The sequence below is a fragment of the Hemitrygon akajei genome, unplaced genomic scaffold, assembly GCF_048418815.1.
Source record: "Hemitrygon akajei unplaced genomic scaffold, sHemAka1.3 Scf000034, whole genome shotgun sequence".
Taxonomy (NCBI): domain Eukaryota; kingdom Metazoa; phylum Chordata; class Chondrichthyes; order Myliobatiformes; family Dasyatidae; genus Hemitrygon; species Hemitrygon akajei.
The window spans coordinates 9,977,913-9,997,072 of record NW_027331920.1 but is presented as its reverse complement, the minus strand read 5'-3'; the positions used below and the strand labels follow the sequence as shown (position 1 = coordinate 9,997,072).

Below are 19,160 nucleotides of genomic sequence, written 5' to 3'. Positions count from 1 at the left end.
GGTATATATTTGAGGCAGGGTTTAAGGGTCGGCCCAACATAAGATGCCTTGGTTGACCATTATTCGATTTTCAAATAGAACCACGAGCGATCTGGAATGGAAACAATCCAGAAAAGATGACTACTTGCTCTCGCAGAGGCTGAGGTTCGCCGAGGACTTGACTGCAGCTGATAAGTTGGCCCGACAGAAGCTGTGGCCGCTGGTGGAGGCTACTAGAAAAGATGGGAAGCGTGCTTTGTTTGCTGGTACTCGAGCTTTCATTGATGGAAAAGAGATCCGAGCAGAACGGTAACATGTTGTTATGGCAACTGGTCTACTATCTCTGCTAATATTCCAGTCTGGCCTTTGTTAATGTAGGACTGGGATAGTTTTTTATACTTTTATTATTAGAAATGAAGATATTTTTTCTATGTATATATAGTCTCTCATGAGACTGTCTTTCTCACTTTTTTCTCGTTAATGCCAGGGGACTTAGTCACACTGTTAAGCGTAAGGCTTTATTCTTGTTCTTAAGCCAGCATAAACATGTGGATTTCTTTTTAATCCAAGAGTCACACTCTGTGACTGAAGACATTAAACTATGGAAATCCCTGTGGGGGAACGATGTTTGGTTTTCACATGGTTCTGGACATTCTGCAGAGGTTCCTATTCTGATGTTTAACTTTAAAGGAGATGTTTTGCACACTGAGGCGGACACGAATGGACATTGTTTGGTTCTAATTGTTCAATATTGTGGTAACCCTTTTCTTATTTCTAATATTTATGGATATAATATTATAAATGATAACGAAAGATTACTTGAGATTTTTCGAAAGAAAACGTTTTGATTATTGGCTCTCTAAATTTCCTAATTTTTTTGTTCTGGAAGGAAATTTGAATATGGCTTTAGATGAAAAAAATTGACCGATGTTCCCCAAGGTAACACTCCACTTATAATAACTTTACTAGCTTTATTCAGAAGTTTAATATTATAGATATTTGGAGAGAGCACTTTCTTGGAGTTAGAAATTATGCTTGGACCAATAACTATTATATGCATGTCTAGATTAGATTACTGGTTGCTATCCATACCTTAAGAAATAATAATGCCTCTTTTATTTTTTCCCTCAACGTTAACAGAACATAAAGCTACCTTCATACAAATTGCATTATCTTCACCTGAATCCAACTTTAAATCTGACTGCGAACTAAATAATTCCATTTTGGGGCATGAAGTTGTCTCTTTGCACATTACAAAGTTTGTAACCTCCTTCTTACGTAAAACGATGGCAAAGAATAATTCCTCTAAAAATTGGGAACATTTAAATTCGAATCTGCCAAATTTTAAAGGAAACGCAGTAGTGATTTAGTAAAGAAAAGAAAATTGGAAGACCAATTATCGATCTCAGAGACTGCAAATTTATGTGAATTGATTCCAGAATACCTTTCAGGGAGAGATAAGAGGAACCGGCTTTATTAAGGGATGAGTTACACCATTTCTATCTTATAAAGGCCGAATGTGCATATGTGAGATTTAGAAAGCAATGGCTGGAAGAGGGTGAACAACGTACAGCTTATTTCTTTCCTTTAGAAAAGCAACGTGCCCAATTCAATTCCATTCATCAGCTTAATATTGATGGTGTGACCACAGAGTAATCTAATAAAAATAGTAAAATATTGTTCTGCTTGTTCTGCTCAAACTATTGTGAAGCATCTACACTACATTTCATGAATGATATTAATATTCTTAAGAAGCTGTCCAATGATTAGAAAGTCTTGTGTGATGCTCTTATTACCGTGGGAGAGGTTAAGGCTGCCATTTCAAATTTAAAAATCAATAAGTCGCCGGGTGTGGACGAACTGACTGCAGAATTTTGTAAGATGTTTTTTGACACCTTAGCTCACTTTGTACTAAAATTGTTATTTTAGAATACATTGGTAAAGGATTTCTTCCCACTTCTTTAACACGGGGCCTTATTACTTTAATTCCCAAACCAAGAAAAGATAAATTATTTATCGATAATTAGCGTCCTATTTGCCTTCTCAATAGTGATTATAAAATTCTGGCCCAAATCATTGCTCACAGAATGAACATAGTTTTAACATTTCTTATTGATGAAACACTGTCAGGTTTCATAAAGGGTCATCATATCTCTAATAATGTCAGACTGATTATTCTCATCTTGTTCAAAATGATAGTTTTATACTGTTTTAGATTTTTGCAAAGCTTTTGATACTATTGAGCATCAGTTTATCTTCACTGCTCTTGGTAATTTTGGATTTGGTCCATTAGTTTGTAAGGCGGGGTGGAAATTATCCCGGGAGATAATCTTTTTGCTCCCCTTGCTGAGGACGGTGCATTCAGCAGTCTGGCCGATATAATGATGTTAAATTGACAAATCCCTCGGCAGTGAGTCTGGATCTACAGCGCTCTCGGACGCGGGCCTGAAGTGTGATTTTATAACCATCGGTTCCGCGATGCAGAGTGATGGTGAGAAACGGGAATGATTATTCAGACTGGCACTCGTTGTCGCCGGTCAGCTGATTGTGTGTGAATGTGAGTGAGTCGAGAGCAGCTTATTTATTCCCGCACGTCAGCAGCTCATACGTTGTTTAACTTACACTTGTCATGATGAATTCAATAAACCGCTGTAGCTTCCTGTCTTGGTGTCGGACTTTATTCTCATCAGATCAGAAGCGATGACCTGGGGTTACTGCTGCCCTCCGCCCCCGGAGAACTACAATAATGGGTCTGAGATCTTCACACTGGCACAGTAGCGTCTCAGCCCCAGGCTGAGGGATGTCGGACTTGCGGAGTCTGGGTTCTCAGGATTTCATCTCCACTCTACCCCCATCGTGGCTAACTGCCCCTGCAGACTGTTAAAATAGACTGTTATGTCAGACGTGATTTCACTTATGTCCCAAGTACGATAGGGTTGGGGGATGGAATACCGGCTTTGGGCACAGGATGAAGCTCCCTCTACATCATCCCATCACACACACTCCCGGGGTCAGACACAGAGTGAAGCTCCCTCCACACCGACCCATCACACACTCTCGGGGTCAGACACGGAGTAAAATTCTCTCCTCGCCTTCCGATCTCGCCCTCTCATACCCAGCCACGGAGAAGCGGTCTCTGTGGCGTGAGATGTATCAGCTAAGTTCAGATTGAAACCGTAGCACAGGAACATCCTCCATCCCACGAGTTGAATCTACGTAGGGGTGGTCAGAGAGATGGGGAGTGATACAGGGTGCACGGAGGTGGAGCGGGTGGGAGGGGGCACAAATGGGAAGGGGAATGAAAGTGAATATTAGAACGCTAGCGGTTGACAATCGAATTTGACGTCTATCGTGGAGAAGTAGCCCAGGATGAAATCGAAGTTGAGGATAATTTTGCAAAAATGAGACCACACCCCTTGCTGTCCTCTCTCACCGACCGCACACCTAACGGGACGCTGTCCCTTCCCGTTCACTCACACTGGCCTCGCTCTCAATCCAAGGCCAACTTTTCCCATTCATTCCTACTATCCGCACTCCCAATAGACGTCACCCCTTCCCATTCACTCCACCCATTCGCATTCCTAACGGGACGTACCACGACCCATTCACTTCCACCATCCACACTCTCAATAGACCCCAAGAGAGTGACGCTGTGACATGGAATAGTCACAGATTCACTTAAAATGTCTGACGGGTCAGCTTAGGGCTGGTGAAACCTTGTTTAAAGTGGGCTTCGGGAATGGAGGGGGTGAGAGGCCGATTGAAAGCGGCCTTCACCATCGTTAATTTTGTTGAGAAAAAGGGAGAGATGAGGTGACTGAAGGAGACTCCGTTCGGCCGGGTTGAAACGGGACCAAGGAGGGAGAGATGTGGTGACTGTAGGAGACCCCGCTGGCCCGGTTGAAACGGGACCAAGGAGGGAGAGATGTGGTGACTGAAGGAGACCCCGTTCGGCCGGGTTGAAACGGGACCAAGGAGGGAGAGATGTGGTGACTGTAGGAGACCCCGCTCGGCCGGGTTGAAACGGGACCAAGGAGGGAGAGATGTGGTGACTGAAGGAGACCCCGTTCGGCCGGGTTGAAACGGGACCAAGGAGGGAGAGATGTGGTATCTGAAGGAGACCCCGTTCGGCCGGGTTGAAACGGGACCAAGGAGGGAGAGATGTGGTGACTGAAGGAGACCCCGCTCGGCCGGGTTGAAACGGGACCAAGGAGGGGGAGATGTGGTGACTGAAGGAGACCCCGTTCGGCCGGGTTGAAACGGGACCAAGGAGGGAGAGATGTGGTGACTGAAGGAGACCCCGTTCGGCCGGGTTGAAACGGGACCAAGGAGGGAGAGATGTGGTGACTGAAGGAGTCCCCGTTCGGCCGGGTTGAAACGGGACCAAGGAGGGAGAGATGTGGTGACTGAAGGAGTCCCCGTTCGGCCGGGTTGAAACGGGACCAAGGAGGGAGAAATGTGGTGACTGAAGGAGACCCCGTTCGGCCGGGTTGAAACGGGACCACGGAGGGAGCGCCGCCTTGGTCAAAGTGAGCGGCAGAGAAGGAGTGAAGGACACGTTGACTGCAAATGGCCGACGCTCCTCTGAAATGGCTGCTGGGGAGGGAGTGACGTATTTGGTAGAAGTGAGCATAAGAGAGGAAGGGACGCGCTGACTTAAGATGGGGGAATCCTGGGTTAATGTTGCCGCCAGGGATGGAGTGAGTCACTGACTTACAATGGCCACTGTCTCACACAGAATCGATGGCGAAGGAGCATGCGGTACCCATGGATGCAATCCGGGGATCGAGCGTGTTATTCATTGCAATAACACTATTTTAATTTGTGCTTTACATAGTCTTACGTTTCGTATTTCTGCGTTACTTCTAATAATTTTGTCATTGAATAAAGAAATGTACATATCTCAGATATTCACACACGCACACCCATATACATGTGGGTTTTGGGGAGGAGGGGTGAGGGCTTTGGGAGGAAGAGGAGTGATGGGATGAGGAGCGAACTGATGAGCCGGAGAGGTGGCGAAGTCACTGACTCAATAGTCAGATGGCCGTTAAGAAAGAGGAGGGGGAGTGTTTGGGGTATGGGGTTGAAAGGTATGGGTAGAGCGGTGGCGGCGAAAGGAAAGCATTGGGAAGAGAGAGGGGGGAGTGTAAGAGAGGGAAATGTGTTTAGAGGTGGCGGGGTGGAGAGAAATCTGTGTTCACTCTGTCCAGTTTTCGATTAACGGAACGCACTAAATTTTGGTATGTGGTTCCACGTAGACGGGGAGGTAAAAGCGGATTTTGGCATGCCAGCCTTCATCACTCAGGGCACCGCGTACAGGAGATAGAAGACCACGTCGCTCAGAGATTCTTCAGAGGGATGGCGGGCAGCTGGAAGACAGGCTGAATCTCACACAGCATGCTTGAAAAATTTTACCGTGTGAGAAAGACATGCTGATTGATCATTGCCGTTATCCGCGTTCCCCGTAACAGCATCGGCGAAGCAACATTTGCAGTTTTGTGTGTGAAGTCTGCGGACCCGATCAGTTACCGACAACGTTGTGCTGCCGATGTATCAGCGAGTGCGGCGCAGACATTGTGACGACATCAGCCGGCAGCTGATCCCTGTAAAATGGTGCAGAGCGATTCATTTCTGTGGAGTCAGGGAGATGTGCAGCCAATATGCATCCAAGTATTTACAAACGGTAGTATGCTGCAGTAATTTGGAGCAGCCCCGAAAGAGGTGGATGATTTGAAGCCGATATTGTTGTTTGATGATGTGACCACTAATGAACAAAATATTTAAAATAATCAGCTTGTCAGGCAGAATCCATAAAAAAAATGAAACTGGAATTTTCTGAATGGATACCTTGACGTAGTGTGAAAAACCCCGAAAAAGGGCAGTTGCAGAATTGAAAAGCCGCGACCCAAGCGGGGTCCCTGTGCGGGGTAGGGCTGATAAACGGCTGTCTCTGAGGAGGCGGAGACATGCGGACAGTGGAAATGAGATTATCCTTACCCGCCTGTCACCAGTATAGTGTGTAGAGGGGTGGTTCATTCTGTACTCACCAGCTTTCGGAGCAATGTGAGTGAATGGAGATCATTCTGTGGATATCAGTCCCTGGTACACCCCGAGACTGTGGGGTTCGTGTGGTGTCACTCTCTGGTTTAGTGTGAATGTAAGAATTTTATTCTCATAACATTTTATTTTATTTTAAAAAATAAAATATTATTTTATAACAGTCTCTGAAACAGTGCGAGAGTGTGGGTTTCATTCTGTATCTGTCAGTCTCTGTTACAGTGTGAGAGTGTGTCTCATTCTGTATCTGTCAGTCTCTGTTACAGTGTGAGAGTGTGTCTCATTCTGTATCTGTCAGTCTGTGCAACATTAACCCAGGATTCCCCCATTTTAAGTCAGCGCGTCCCTCCCTCTCTTATGCTCACTTCTACCAAATCCGTCACTCCCTCCCCAGCAGCCATTTCAGAGGAGCGTCGGCCATTTGCAGTCAACGTGTGCTTCACTCCTTCTATGCCGCTCACTTTAACCAAGGCGGCGCTCCCTCCTTGGTCCCGGTTCAACCCGGCCGAACGGGGTCTCTTTCAGTCACCATATCTCTCCTTTTTTCTCAACAAAATTAACGATGGTGAAGGCCGCTTTCAATCGGCCTCTCACCCCCTCCATTCCCGAAGCCCACTTTAAACAAGCCCACTTTAAACCAGCCCTAAACTGTTCCGTCAGACATTTTAAGCGAATCTGTGACTATTTCATGTCACAGCGTCACTCTCTTGGGGTCTATTGAGAGTGTGGATGGTGGGAGTGAATGGGAAGCTGTGGGGTCCCGTTGGAATTTTCGGATGATGGGAGCGAATGGGTCGTGGTGCGTCCCGTTAGGAATGCGAATGGGCGGAGTGAATGGGAAGGGGTGACGTCTATTGGGAGTGCGGATGGTAGGAATGAATGGGAAAAGATGGCCTTCGATTGAGTGCGAGGCCAGTGTGAGTGGATGGGAATGGATAGCGTCCCGTGAGGAGTGCGGTCGGTGAGATAGGACGCCTAGGGTTGGGGTCTCATTTTGCAAAATTATCCTCATCTTCGATTTCATCCTGGGCGACTTCTCCACGATAGACGTCAAATTCGATTGTCAACCGCTAGCGTACTAATATCCACCACCATTTCCCTTTCCATTTGTGCCCGCTCCCACCCGCTCCACCTCCGTGCACCCTGTATCACTCCCGATCTCTCTGACCACCCCTACGTAGATTCAACTCGTGTGTGGGATGGAGGATGTTCCTGTGCTGCAGTTTCAATCTGAACTTAGCTGATCCATCTCACGCCACAGAGACCGCTTCTCCGTGGCTGGGTATGAGAGGGCGAGATCGGAAGGCGAGGAGAGAATTTTACTCCGTGTCTGACCCCGGGAATGTGTGATGGGTCGGTGTGGAGGGAGCTTCACTCTGTGTCTGACCCCGGGAGAGTGTGTGATGGGATGATGTAGAGGGAGCTTCACCCTGTGCCTAACGCCGGTATTCCATCCCCCATCACTATCGTACTTGGGACATAAGTGAAATCACGTCTGACATAACAGTCGATTTTAACAGTCTGCAGGGGCAGTTAGCCACGATGGGGGTAGAGTGGAGATGAGATCCTGAGCACCCAGACTCTGCAAGTCCGACATAACTCTGCCTGGGGCTGAGACGCTACTGTGTCAGTGTGAGGAGCTCAGACCCATTATTGTAGTTCTCCGGGGGCGGAGAGCAGCAGTAACCCCAGGTCATCGTTTCTGCTCTGATGAGAATAAAGTCCGACACCAAGACAGGAAGCTACAGCGGTTTATTGAATTCATCATGACAAGTGTAAGTTAAATAACGTATGAGCTGCTGACGTGCGGGAATAAATAAGCTGCTCTCGACTCACTCACATTCACACACAATCAGCTGACCGGCGACAACGAGTGCCAATCTGAATAATCATTCCCGTTTCTCACCATCACTCTGCATCGCGGAACCGATGGTTATAAAATCACACTTCAGGCCCGCGTGCGAGAGCGCTGTAGATCCAGACTCACTGCCGAGGGATTTGTCAATTTAACATCATTATATCGGCCAGACTGCTGAATGCACCGTCCTCAGCAAGGGGAGCAAAAAGATTCCCTCCCAGGATAATTCCACCCCGCCTTACAAAATAATGGACCAAATCCAAATTTACCAAGAGCAGTGAAGATAAACTGATGCTCAATTGTATCAAAAGCTTAGCAAAAATCTAAAACAGTATAAAACTATCATTTTGAACAAGATGAGTATAATCAATCTGACATTATTAGAGATATGCTGACCCTTTATGAAACCTGACTGTGTTTCATCAATAATAAATGTTGAAACTATGTTCATTCTGTGAGCAATGATTTGGGCCAGAATTTTATAATCACTATTGAGAAGGCAAATAGGATGCCAATTATTGATAAATAATTTATCTTTTCTTGGTTTGGGAATTAAAGTAATAAGGCCCCGTGTTAAAGAAGTGGGAAGAAATTCTTTATCAATGTATTCTAAAAAAAAAAGCAATTTTAGTTAAAAAAGTGAGCTAAGGTGTCAGAAAACATCTTACAAATTCGGTAGTCAGACCGTCCACACCCGGCGACTTATTGATTTTTAAATTTGAAATGGCAGCCTTAACCTCTCCCAAGGTAATAAGAGCATCACACAAGACTTTCTAATCATTGGACAGCTTCCTAAGAATATTAATATCATTCATGAAATGTAGTGTAGATGCTTCACAATAGTTTGAGCAGAACAAGCAGGACAATATTTTACTATTTTTATTAGATTACTCTGTGGTCACACCATCAATATTAAGCTGATGAATGGAATTGAATTGGGCACGTTGATTTTCTAAACGAAAGAAATAATAAAGAAAGAATAAAGGTTCACGCGGTCCACACTCTTAGTCCGGGTCTGGGTTCCTGCAGAGATCTCCGTTCCTTCCTCCCGGTCTCACTGAACTGATTCCCACCCAGCCTGAAACAGATGGAGGAATAAAGATGAAATAAACAGATTACACAACAGTATCAGTTACAGCAGACTGAGGTTAATGTTTCAACAACACTCACAGACAAATATCACCAGAAAACCCGCGGATCCGCTGTTATTTTATCACATTGAACATTAACACAAACACTCACCGGATCCACACCAGACTGGGGAGAGTCAGTATGAGGCGGCGGAGACCGGGGACAGATCGATCTGTGAGAGAGTTCCATCCTAGGTCCAGCTCCGTCAGTGATAAATTTGTTCTGAGAGCGGAGCCGAGATCCTCGATACCAGAATCTGTGAGACCGACATTGTCCAGCCTGGAGATGAGAGAGAGCGAGGGTGAAGGACGCAGAGAGACAGGAGACGGAGCAAATCCTCGGTGTTTATCAGTCACACAATTACTGATCACATTAATGTTCCGTGTCAGACACTCAGTGACTGCAAACAGAATCTCCCACAGTCTGGTACTTACACCAGTTTCTGTATTTTACACCCCGGGTTCCTCAAGCCGTGGACACCAGTTTTACTCCTGAATCTCCCAGTTCATTATCACTCAGTTGCAGCTCCGTCAGTGATGGGTTTGTACTGAGAGCGGAGGCGAGATCCTCGGCACCAGATTCTGTGAGACCGACTCTCTCCAGCCTGGAGATGAGAGAGAGAGTGAGGATGACGGACACAGAGAGAAAGGAGACGGTGCAGATCCCCAGTGTTTATTAGTAACACAATTACTGATCACATTATTGTTCAGTTTCAGACACCCAGTGACTGTAAACTCAATACCCCAGTCTGGTACTTACCGCAGTTTCTGTATTTTACACTGCGGGTTCCTCAAACCCACAGACATCAGTTTAACTCCGGTATCTCCAAGCTTATCATCACTCAGGTATAGCTCCATCAGTGATGGGTTTGTTCTGAGTGCGGAGGCGAGATCCTCGGCACCAGAATCTGTGAGACCGACTCTCTCCAGCCTGGAGATGAGAGACAGTGAGGCAGAAGGACAGAGAGACAGGAGACGGTACAAATCTCCAGTGTTTATCGGTAACACACTAACTGATCACGTTAATGTTCAGTGCCAGACACCCAGTGACTGTAAACACAATCTCCCACAGTCTGGTACTTACCCCAGTTTCCGTATTTTACACTCCGGATTCCTCAGAGCCGCAGACACCAGTTTCGCTCCGGAATCTTCCAGGTCATTTTCACTCAGTAGCAGCTCCGTAAGTGATCGGTTTGTATTGAGTGCGGAAGTGAGTTCCTTGGCACCGGATTCTGTGACACCGACATGGCTCAGCCTGGAGATGAGAGAGAGCGGGGTGAAGGACACAGCGAGACAGGAGATGGTACAAATCCCCAGTGTTTATCAGTAACACAATTACATATCTCGTTAGTGTTCAGTGTCAGACACCCAGTGACTGTAAACACAATCTCCCACAGTCCCGTACTTACCGCAGTTTCTCTATTTTACACTCCAGGTTGTTTAGTGCCGCCGACACCGGTTTCATTCCAGAATCTCCCAGTTCATTACGCCCAAGTCTAAACAAATTGATGAACAAAGTGATTCAACCCGTGTGTCTGAGGGAATTTCTCTCACTCAGATATTTCAGAAAAAATTAAACCCGTCAGTAAATCACCGGTCGGAGTTCCCATCACCGTCAATGTTCCTCACTGCCCAGCTCCAGCGTATTCACCGAATGTCAGTAAGTTTGTCTCTCAGCGTGACCCTGTAAACTCCACATATTCTGTGTCATTCACCAATAGTTAGAAACGTGTTCCACACTCGGGAGGGTCGGGAGGGATGGGGTTGAAGGATGGGGGAAAGTCCCACAGTGAGGAAGATTTGTTAATGGGAAAGTGTCGATGTGAGATGGTGGAAGAGAACCCACCTGAGGAAAAGGGATAGAAAGAGAGAACCTGCAAGAGGATGATGATTGAGGAAGAGAGATCACGGAGGAGGCTGGAGGAGAGGTCCCACAGAGGAAAGAGGAGTGGTCCCACATGAGGAAGGAGAAGAGATCCCACAAGAGGAAGAGGGATGGGAAAGAGAGATCCCATAGGAGGATACTGATGGGAAAAGAAATTCCAACAAGACGAGGGATTGCACGGGAGGAGTGGGTCTGAACTGAGGCCCACAAGGGGGAGAACAGATGCACCCATGGGGTCTGGGTATCTGGTAGTGAGCACAGTCACACAGGTGGACTGATGGTGACAGTCACACGCGGGGAGGGGCAGTGGAGGACAACTTCATAATGATAATTATTTCCTTCTCATAGGGACAGTCCGCTGACGATCTCTTGTCTTCACTGGGAAGGCTGTGTGAAACTCTGACCAACCTGCTGCAGTCACGGCCATTCCCGTGATTTACTACCATTAAACAAATGGCCATTGTTTACTAATCTAAAGTCTCCACACCCGTTAACAACGAAACACAGAAACCTCTCATCCTTGGGGAAATACGGACCGATCCCCTGGTCATTTTACACAATTCTTCACAATCGGATTTACTACAACTTTACCAAAATCACAATGGAAGTTTCACAGTTCAGAGTGAGCGATAAATCAAGTTACCTCAAATCCTGGCACTTGTGCAGCCCGGGTCCCAGCCGCTGGATTCCTTCACACTGAATGTGGCTGCCAGCCAGATCGAGGTTTAATATTGTATCACAGAATCCGATGACATGGGACAGGACCGCGCAGTCAATCGGGGTCTGTGACATTTCACTGAATGAAAGATTTTCCACAGATCCCAGTGTAGCCTGAGCCAGTCCACGATTCTGAGACTCAAACAGGAAGTGTTCAGGAGGCTCCTTTTACCAGCTTCGCTCTTCGCGTTTCCAATCTGGCGTTTAACCTCCTCCTTCACCCAGTCAATCACCCGGCAGGTTGTTTGATGAAGAAATGGACCCAGAAACTCCTCCAGGCCCCGAGCTGTCATTGGGGAGGAGAGCCCAGCAACAAACCGCAGAAATACCTGAAATCGCCCATCTGTCGTGTTGTGGGCTTCAGTGAGGAATTTCAGGATATCGCCGGGATGTAGAGTCAGGAATTGTGCGACTGCAGCTACAATCTCTTGGATGGTGAGGTGTGGGAATGTGTACACCACGCTCCGGGCAGAATCTTCTCTCTCCAAAAGCTCCATCAGGAACCCGGACAGGAACTGGGAAGGCTGCAGATTGTAGTTGATCAAATCTTCACCCGTAAACACAATCTTCTTCTCGGACACTCCTCTGAAGGCCATCTGGCCAACCCTGAGTAACACTTCACGGGGGTTCTCAATTTCACGGCCGTGGTTTTTCAGGATGTTGTAGATATAGTAGGAATAGAGTTGGGTGATGGTCTTGGGAACTCGCTGCGGGTCCCTGACTCTTTGTGTGAAGAAGGGGCCCAGTGCCAGAGCGAGGATCCAACAGTAGGAGGGGTTGTAGCTCATGGTGTACAGGATCTCGTTCTCCTTCACGTATTTGAAAACAGCTTCTGCCACCGTCTGATCATCAAAATATCTCATGAAATATTCCTTCCGTTCCTCACCAACAAATCCCAGGATTTCAGCCCAGATGCTGATCTCTGACTTTTCCAATAAATGTAACGCAGTAGGGCGGGTGGTCACCAGAACTGAACACCCTGGGAGCAGCTTGTGTTGGATTAAACTGTACACAATGTCCGACACTTCACACCACCACTCGGGATCTGGGCACTGGTGCTTGGGTTCTGTGTGTCTCCGACTATCAGAAAAATCGATTCTCTGTTTGAATTCATCTAAACCATCAAAAATAAACAGTAAACCCTCTGGGTTCTTCCACACCTCTCTCAGTACATTCCCAAAGTAAGGATATTGATCCAGAATCAATTCCCTCAGATTTATTCTACAATTAATGGAGTTTAAATCTCGGAATTTGAAAAAGAATACAAAATGGAATTGTTCGTATATTTTCCCTGTGGACCAGTCATAAACAATCTTTTGTACCATTGTTGTTTTCCCGATCCCCGGGACTCCGGCCACTGCTGCCGAACATCCTGAAGTTCTTTTCATTTCTTCCCGAAAACTATGTGAGTAACGATTCTGAAACAGATGAGCAATGTGGATTTTCTCCAAGTCTTTGCAGAGATGTTTCTGTCCCCACTGCTCGTTGTCTCTGCCTCTTGACAGCAGTTCATGTTCCACCAGTGTCCGATCTCGAACAGTAGAAATGACCGTGAGCTCAGCGTATCGATCAACCAGCTTGAAAACCTTCACCTTCTCCCTCATCAGGATCGTGCTCACTCTCAGTTTTTCAGTTTGTTCCCGCAGAGTCTCCATGTGTTTCTGTCGAACATCTGAGGAAATAGGCTGTCAATGCCTGATCTGATGAACATGGAACAATCGCGTATTTCCTCAAAAAGAAAACTTATTGAAGAGATTGTTTGGAGCTCAGAGAGAGAGTGTCTGAAAATGACTGATGGCACAGAAACATTTCTGATCTGATTTACTTTCGCTATTAAAGCGTCCACTCGCCCCTCCGTTTGTAATCTCCTGATTCCCCGGTGTTCCAGCGAGCACCAAGTGCACACGGGATTCTGGAGAGGAGAGTGTTGTGTGGAGCGGGTGGTTTCACTGCTCAGCTTCTGTTGAACTGAGCAACACTGCAGAGGGTAACAGTGGCGGGGGGCAATGGGCAATTTAGTTCATTTTTTTCTCATAACGGATCTGATGTTGCTGATATTCCTTTCGGTTTAAGCTGTCAGGACTGAGCCACAGAGTTTTCATTTCGCAGCTGAGCCAGACACGGTGTAACACACCGTGCATTATGTGTTAGTAAATTTGCTGATGACACAAAGGTTGGAGGTGTTGTCACTGGTGTGGGGTGATGTCAGAGGGTACAGCAGGACATTGATAGGATGCAAAACTGGGATGAGAAGTGGCAGATGGAGGTCCATCCAGATAAGTGTGAAGAGGTTCATTTTGGTAGGTCAAATATGATGGCAGAATATAGTATTAATGGAAAGACTCTTGGCAGGGTGGCGACTAAATTCTTAAGACACTCAAAGCTGCTGCGCAGGTTGACTCTGTGTTTAAGAAACAGGCGGTGCATTGGCTTTCGAACATCGTGGAACTGAGTTTAGGAGCTGAGAGGTAATGCTGCAGATAGACAGGAACATGGTCAGACTTCATTTGCAATGCCTTGCTCAATTCTGGTCGCGTCACTACAGGAAGGGTGTTGAACACATAGAAAGGGTGCAGAGGAGATTTACGAGGATGTTGCCTGAACCGGGGAGCATGCCTCATGAGAATAGGTTGTGTGAACTCGGCCTTTTCTGCTTGGAGTGACAGAGGATGAGAGGTGATCTGATAGAGGTGTGTAAGGAGATGAGAGGCATTGATCACGTACAGAGTCAGAGGCTTTTTTTCCCAGGGCTGAAATGGCTAGCATGAGAGGGCACAGTTTTACGGTGCTTGGAAGTAGGTACAGAGGAGATGTCAGGGTTGACTTGATTACACGGAGAGTTGTGGGTGCGTGGAATAGGCTGTCGGCGATGGTGGTGGAGGTGGATACGATAGGGTCTTTTAAGAGAACCTGGACAGGTACATAGAGCTCAGAGACATAGAGGACTATGGGTAACCCTAGGTACTTTCTCAGGTGGGGACATTTTCGACACAGATTTGTGGGCCGAAAGGCCTGTAATGTTCTGCAGGTTTTCAGTGTTTCTATGTTTCATAATGGACCCGATACTTTTGACAATCATTTAAGTTTAAACAGTCAGTACTGACCCACAGAAAAGGAACATTATTTTTGTTTCATTTTCCAGGCTGAACCAGTCGCGATGTAACACACCCCGCTCTACTCTATAGTCTCTTATTCTCCGAAGAGCTGGTACATGAACTCAGGCTATACACACCTACCACACCTCTACAGTCTCCTCTGCTCCAGGGAGCTTGTACATGAATTCAGGGAATTCCCTGATGTTGTCCAGAACAGTAGGAACTGAAAAGGATGGCAGCAGTAATAGGGGACTCTATAGTCAGAGGGACAGGTAGGCGATTCTGTGGACATTAAAAGGGACACAGATGGTACTTTGTCTCCCAGGTGCCAGGATCCGAAATGTTTCTGGGCACGTCCACAATATGCTGAAAAGAGAGGGTGCGCAGCCAGCGGTCATGGCACATATTGGTATCAATGACACTGGAAGAAAAAACAGGAGGTGGTCTTGAAGGAAGCTGAGAAGCTGGAACTCATCGTAATCTCGGGATTGTTGTGTGTTTCACACGATAGTGAACGTAGGAATAGAATGAGGTGGCAGATAAATGCGCGGCTGAAGAATTGCAGCGGGGGCAGTGATTCAGGCTTTTGGATAATTAGGAAAACCTCTGGGACAGCCGTGCCCTGTCCAAAATGGATGGGTTGCACGAATACGAGGGGGACCAATATTACTGCGGACAGATTTACTGGAGCTGTTGGGAGTGTTTTAACATGGCAGCGGTGTGGGAACCAGGATGATAGAGCTGAGGGTGCGCCAAGAAGCTTAAGAGTAGATGATAGGTGTAACATGAATGTAAGGAAGGAGAAGCTCATGATTGGGTTGAAATGCAGACAGATCGAAGTGTTGAAATGCACCACACAGGTAAAATTCAAAAGGGCGCAGATGCAGAACTGAATGCGTCATATTTAATGCGCGTAGCATTCGGACCAAGGCGGACGAACCCTTGGTGCAATTATATATTGGGCGCTTTGATTTTGTGGGCGTCACTGAGTCGTGGCCATAGTTGGGACCTCAAGACCACAGGACATACTTTGTATCGAAGGACAGGCAGGGCGACTCAGGCGGTAGTGTGGCTCTGTTGATTCGTGATGGAATTACATCTTTAGAAAGACGTGATATGGGGTTTAATCCTTGTTTAATCTTTGTGGGTGAAGATGTGAAATTGCAAAGTTGAAAATAAACATGATGAGAATTATATATAGGCCTCACAATAGTAGCCAAGAGGAGGGGTTGAGATTGAAAAAGGAGCTGGAAGAGGCATGTAATAATGGTAATGACACTATTGTAATGGAGGACTTCAATATGCAAGGCAAATAGGAAAATCAAGCATATTTAAAGTGTTGGCTCGCAAGTGAGGGAATTTATTGAATACCAGCGTGATAGCTTTGCAGAGTATCTTGTGCTTGCGACTACTCAGGAAAAAGCTATCTTAGATTGGGTGTTGTGTAATAACCAAGATGTTAATAGGTAGCTTAATGCAAAGGAACCTTAGGAGGCAGTGATCACAAAATGATGGAATTCAAACAGCAATTTGAGAGTGAGAAGCATAGCTTACATATATCAGTAGCGCAATGCTATAAAGCGAATTACAGAGACATGAGAGAGGAGCTCTGCCAGGTGGATTAGAAAGGATACTAGCTGGAATAACGGCAGAACATAGATGGCTGAAGATTCTGGGAATAGTTCACAAGGCGCAGCATAGATACGGTCCACAGACGAAGACGTTCTTAAGCGGCAGGGGTAGGAAACGGTGATTGACAAAGGAAGTTAAGGACTGCATAAAAGCCAAGGAAAGGGCATATATAAGGTTTCAAAAGTGAGGGAAATTTGGATGAAAGGAAACGTTTTAAAAGCTAACACAAGGCAACCTGACAAGCTATAGGAAGGGAAAAGATGATACATGAGGGCAAGCAAGCCAATAATATAAAGCAGGATAATAAACATTTTCTCAGTAATATAAAGAGTAAAAGTGAGTTAAATTGAACCACTGGAAAATGATGTTGGTGAGATAGTAATTGGGGACAAAGAAATTTCAGATAAACTTAATGGGTACTTTGCATATGTCTTCACTATGGAAGACGTCAGCAGTGTGCAGTGGTCCTTAAGTAGCAGGCAGTAGCATTGAGTGTCATTGCTGTTACAAAAGAAAAAGTACTCGGCATACGAAAAGGTCTTAAGTTGGATAAGTCACCAGGGCATGATGGATTACGTCCCAGAGACCTGAGAGAGGTTTCTGGAGAGATAACCGATGCATTGGTCATGATCTTTCAGAATTCACTTAATTCTGGCATGGTCCCGGAGGACTGGAGGATTGCAAATATCACTCCACTCTTTAACAAGAGTGGAAGGCAAAAGAAGGGAAATTATCGGCCAGTTAACCAAACCTCGATGGTTGGGAAAATGTTGGAATCTCTTATTAAAGTTGAGGTTTCGAGGTACCTAGAGACTAATGACAAAATAAGTCAAAGTCAGGATGGTTTCTGTAAAGGGAAATCATGCCTGGTAAATCTGTTCTTCGAGGAAATAACAGGAATGGTGAACAAAGGAGAGTCAGTGGGTGCCATTTACTTGGATTTTTAGAAGGCATTTGATAAGGTGCCACATATGAGACTGCTGAACAGGTTAAAGTCCTATTGCGTTACAGGAAAGTTACTGGCATGGATAGAGGAATGGCTGACAGACAGGAGACTGCGAGTGGGAATAAAAGGGGCCTTTTCTGATTTGTTGCCTGTGACCAGTGGTGTTCTTCAGGGTCAGTATTGGGACCGCAGTTTTTCACATTGTTTGATCAATGATATAGATAATGGAATTGATGCCTTTGTGGCAAAGTTTGCGGATGATAAAAAGATAGGTGGAGGGATAGGGAGTGCTGAGGAAGCAATGCGATTGCACCAGAAAGAAGACAAATTGGAAGAATGGGCAAAAAAAAGTAGCAGATGAAATAGAGTGTTGGGAAATGTATGAAAATGCATTTTGGTTAAAGGAACAATAGTGCGGACCATTATCTCAATGGGAGGAAGGGCCAAACACCAGAGGTGCAGAGGGACTTAGGAGTCTTCCAGCAACATTCACAGAAGGTTCATTTACAGGTCGAGTCTGTAGCAAAGTAGGCAAATGCAATGTTGGCATTTATTTCAAAGGGAATCGAATATAAAAACAAAGAGATAATGCTGAACCTTTATAAGACTGTAGTCAGGCCACGCTTGCGAGTATTGTCAACAATGTTGGAACCCATATCTCAAACTGGATGTGTTGTCTTTTGAGAGAGTCCAGAGGAGATTCACGATGATGATTCTGGGATTAGGGGAGGGAGGTTAACATATGAGGAGCGTCTTGGCAACTTTGGGCCTGTAATCACTGGAAATTAGCGGAATGCGGGGGCGGGGGGGGGATGGGGTGCGGTTGGGAATCTCTTTGAAACCTACTGAATGTTGAAAATGCCAGATAGCGTGGATATGGACTGGATGTTTTCTGTGGCACAACTGAAAGGCACAACATCAAAGTTGAGAGGCAAACCTTTACGACAGGTAAGGGGGATTATTGTTGCCAAGGAGTAGTGAATGCTGGAATGCTGAGCCACAGACTGCAGTGGAGGCCGTGTCCATGGGTATATTTATGGCAGAAGGTCTTGATTGGTCAGGGCATCAAAAGATATGGTGAGAAGGCAGGTGTATGGGGTTGAGTATGGGGTTAAATTTCATAGATGTCTCCAGGTGCACAGCCGAAGACCCGGACGGTACAAGGTGAGCTGAAAATTACAGATGGTTACATGTCCTCCAGCCACAGCAACAAAAAAGGTCTCCCATGTTTAGACAGTCTCTAATCATATCACGAAAGACAGGTATTCAGACTCTCAGAGTAAAAGAAAGACTTTGAGATTTCCGTTCCATCGCTTACCTTTCAGACGCGTGGGCACTTCAGATAAACCCCGCTCAGTGTCCATGTAGGCGAACTGGCCGTCACCTGTTCAAACAGATTAACCTGCATGAAGTCTGTTCTTTGTAATACTGTAAATTCATTAGCATTTACATCTGTAACACATAGTGTATTGTTCACCGTACCACATTCCCGTATTTCATTCAATATTCAGCTCAGCTTCGGTAAATGATGGTGTAGTTTCACAAAGGATTCCCACATCACCCACCGGGCTCCGGTGCCCTTCTCCATCACCAGATCCAGGGGGAGTTTGGAAGCGCCCGCTCGGTTTCCCTTCTCCGCGAGCTCAGTCACGCTCTGTAATGAAGAATGGGGAATATATTGAGGAGCGGACGGATGGGTACAAATCTACCCTGAGCATGGACAGTCCCAGCACTTTCTGCTCGACACAGATCGCTAACAGCCATTGAAGTGTTCATAGCGGGAGAAAGAATTTAAAGAAGCGAGAGGTGTCAGTCCGGACATTCTGAGCCACGGATTGTGCAGTAATTATCACTTAGC

At 46.0% G+C, this 19,160-nt stretch overlaps 1 pseudogene; it reads right to left on the bottom strand.

The window, feature by feature from the left end:
- Positions 1 to 8,839: 8,839 nt before the first annotated feature.
- LOC140719988 (ribonuclease inhibitor-like) lies at positions 8,840 to 18,666 on the bottom strand (annotated as a pseudogene).
- Positions 18,667 to 19,160: the final 494 nt, after the last annotated feature.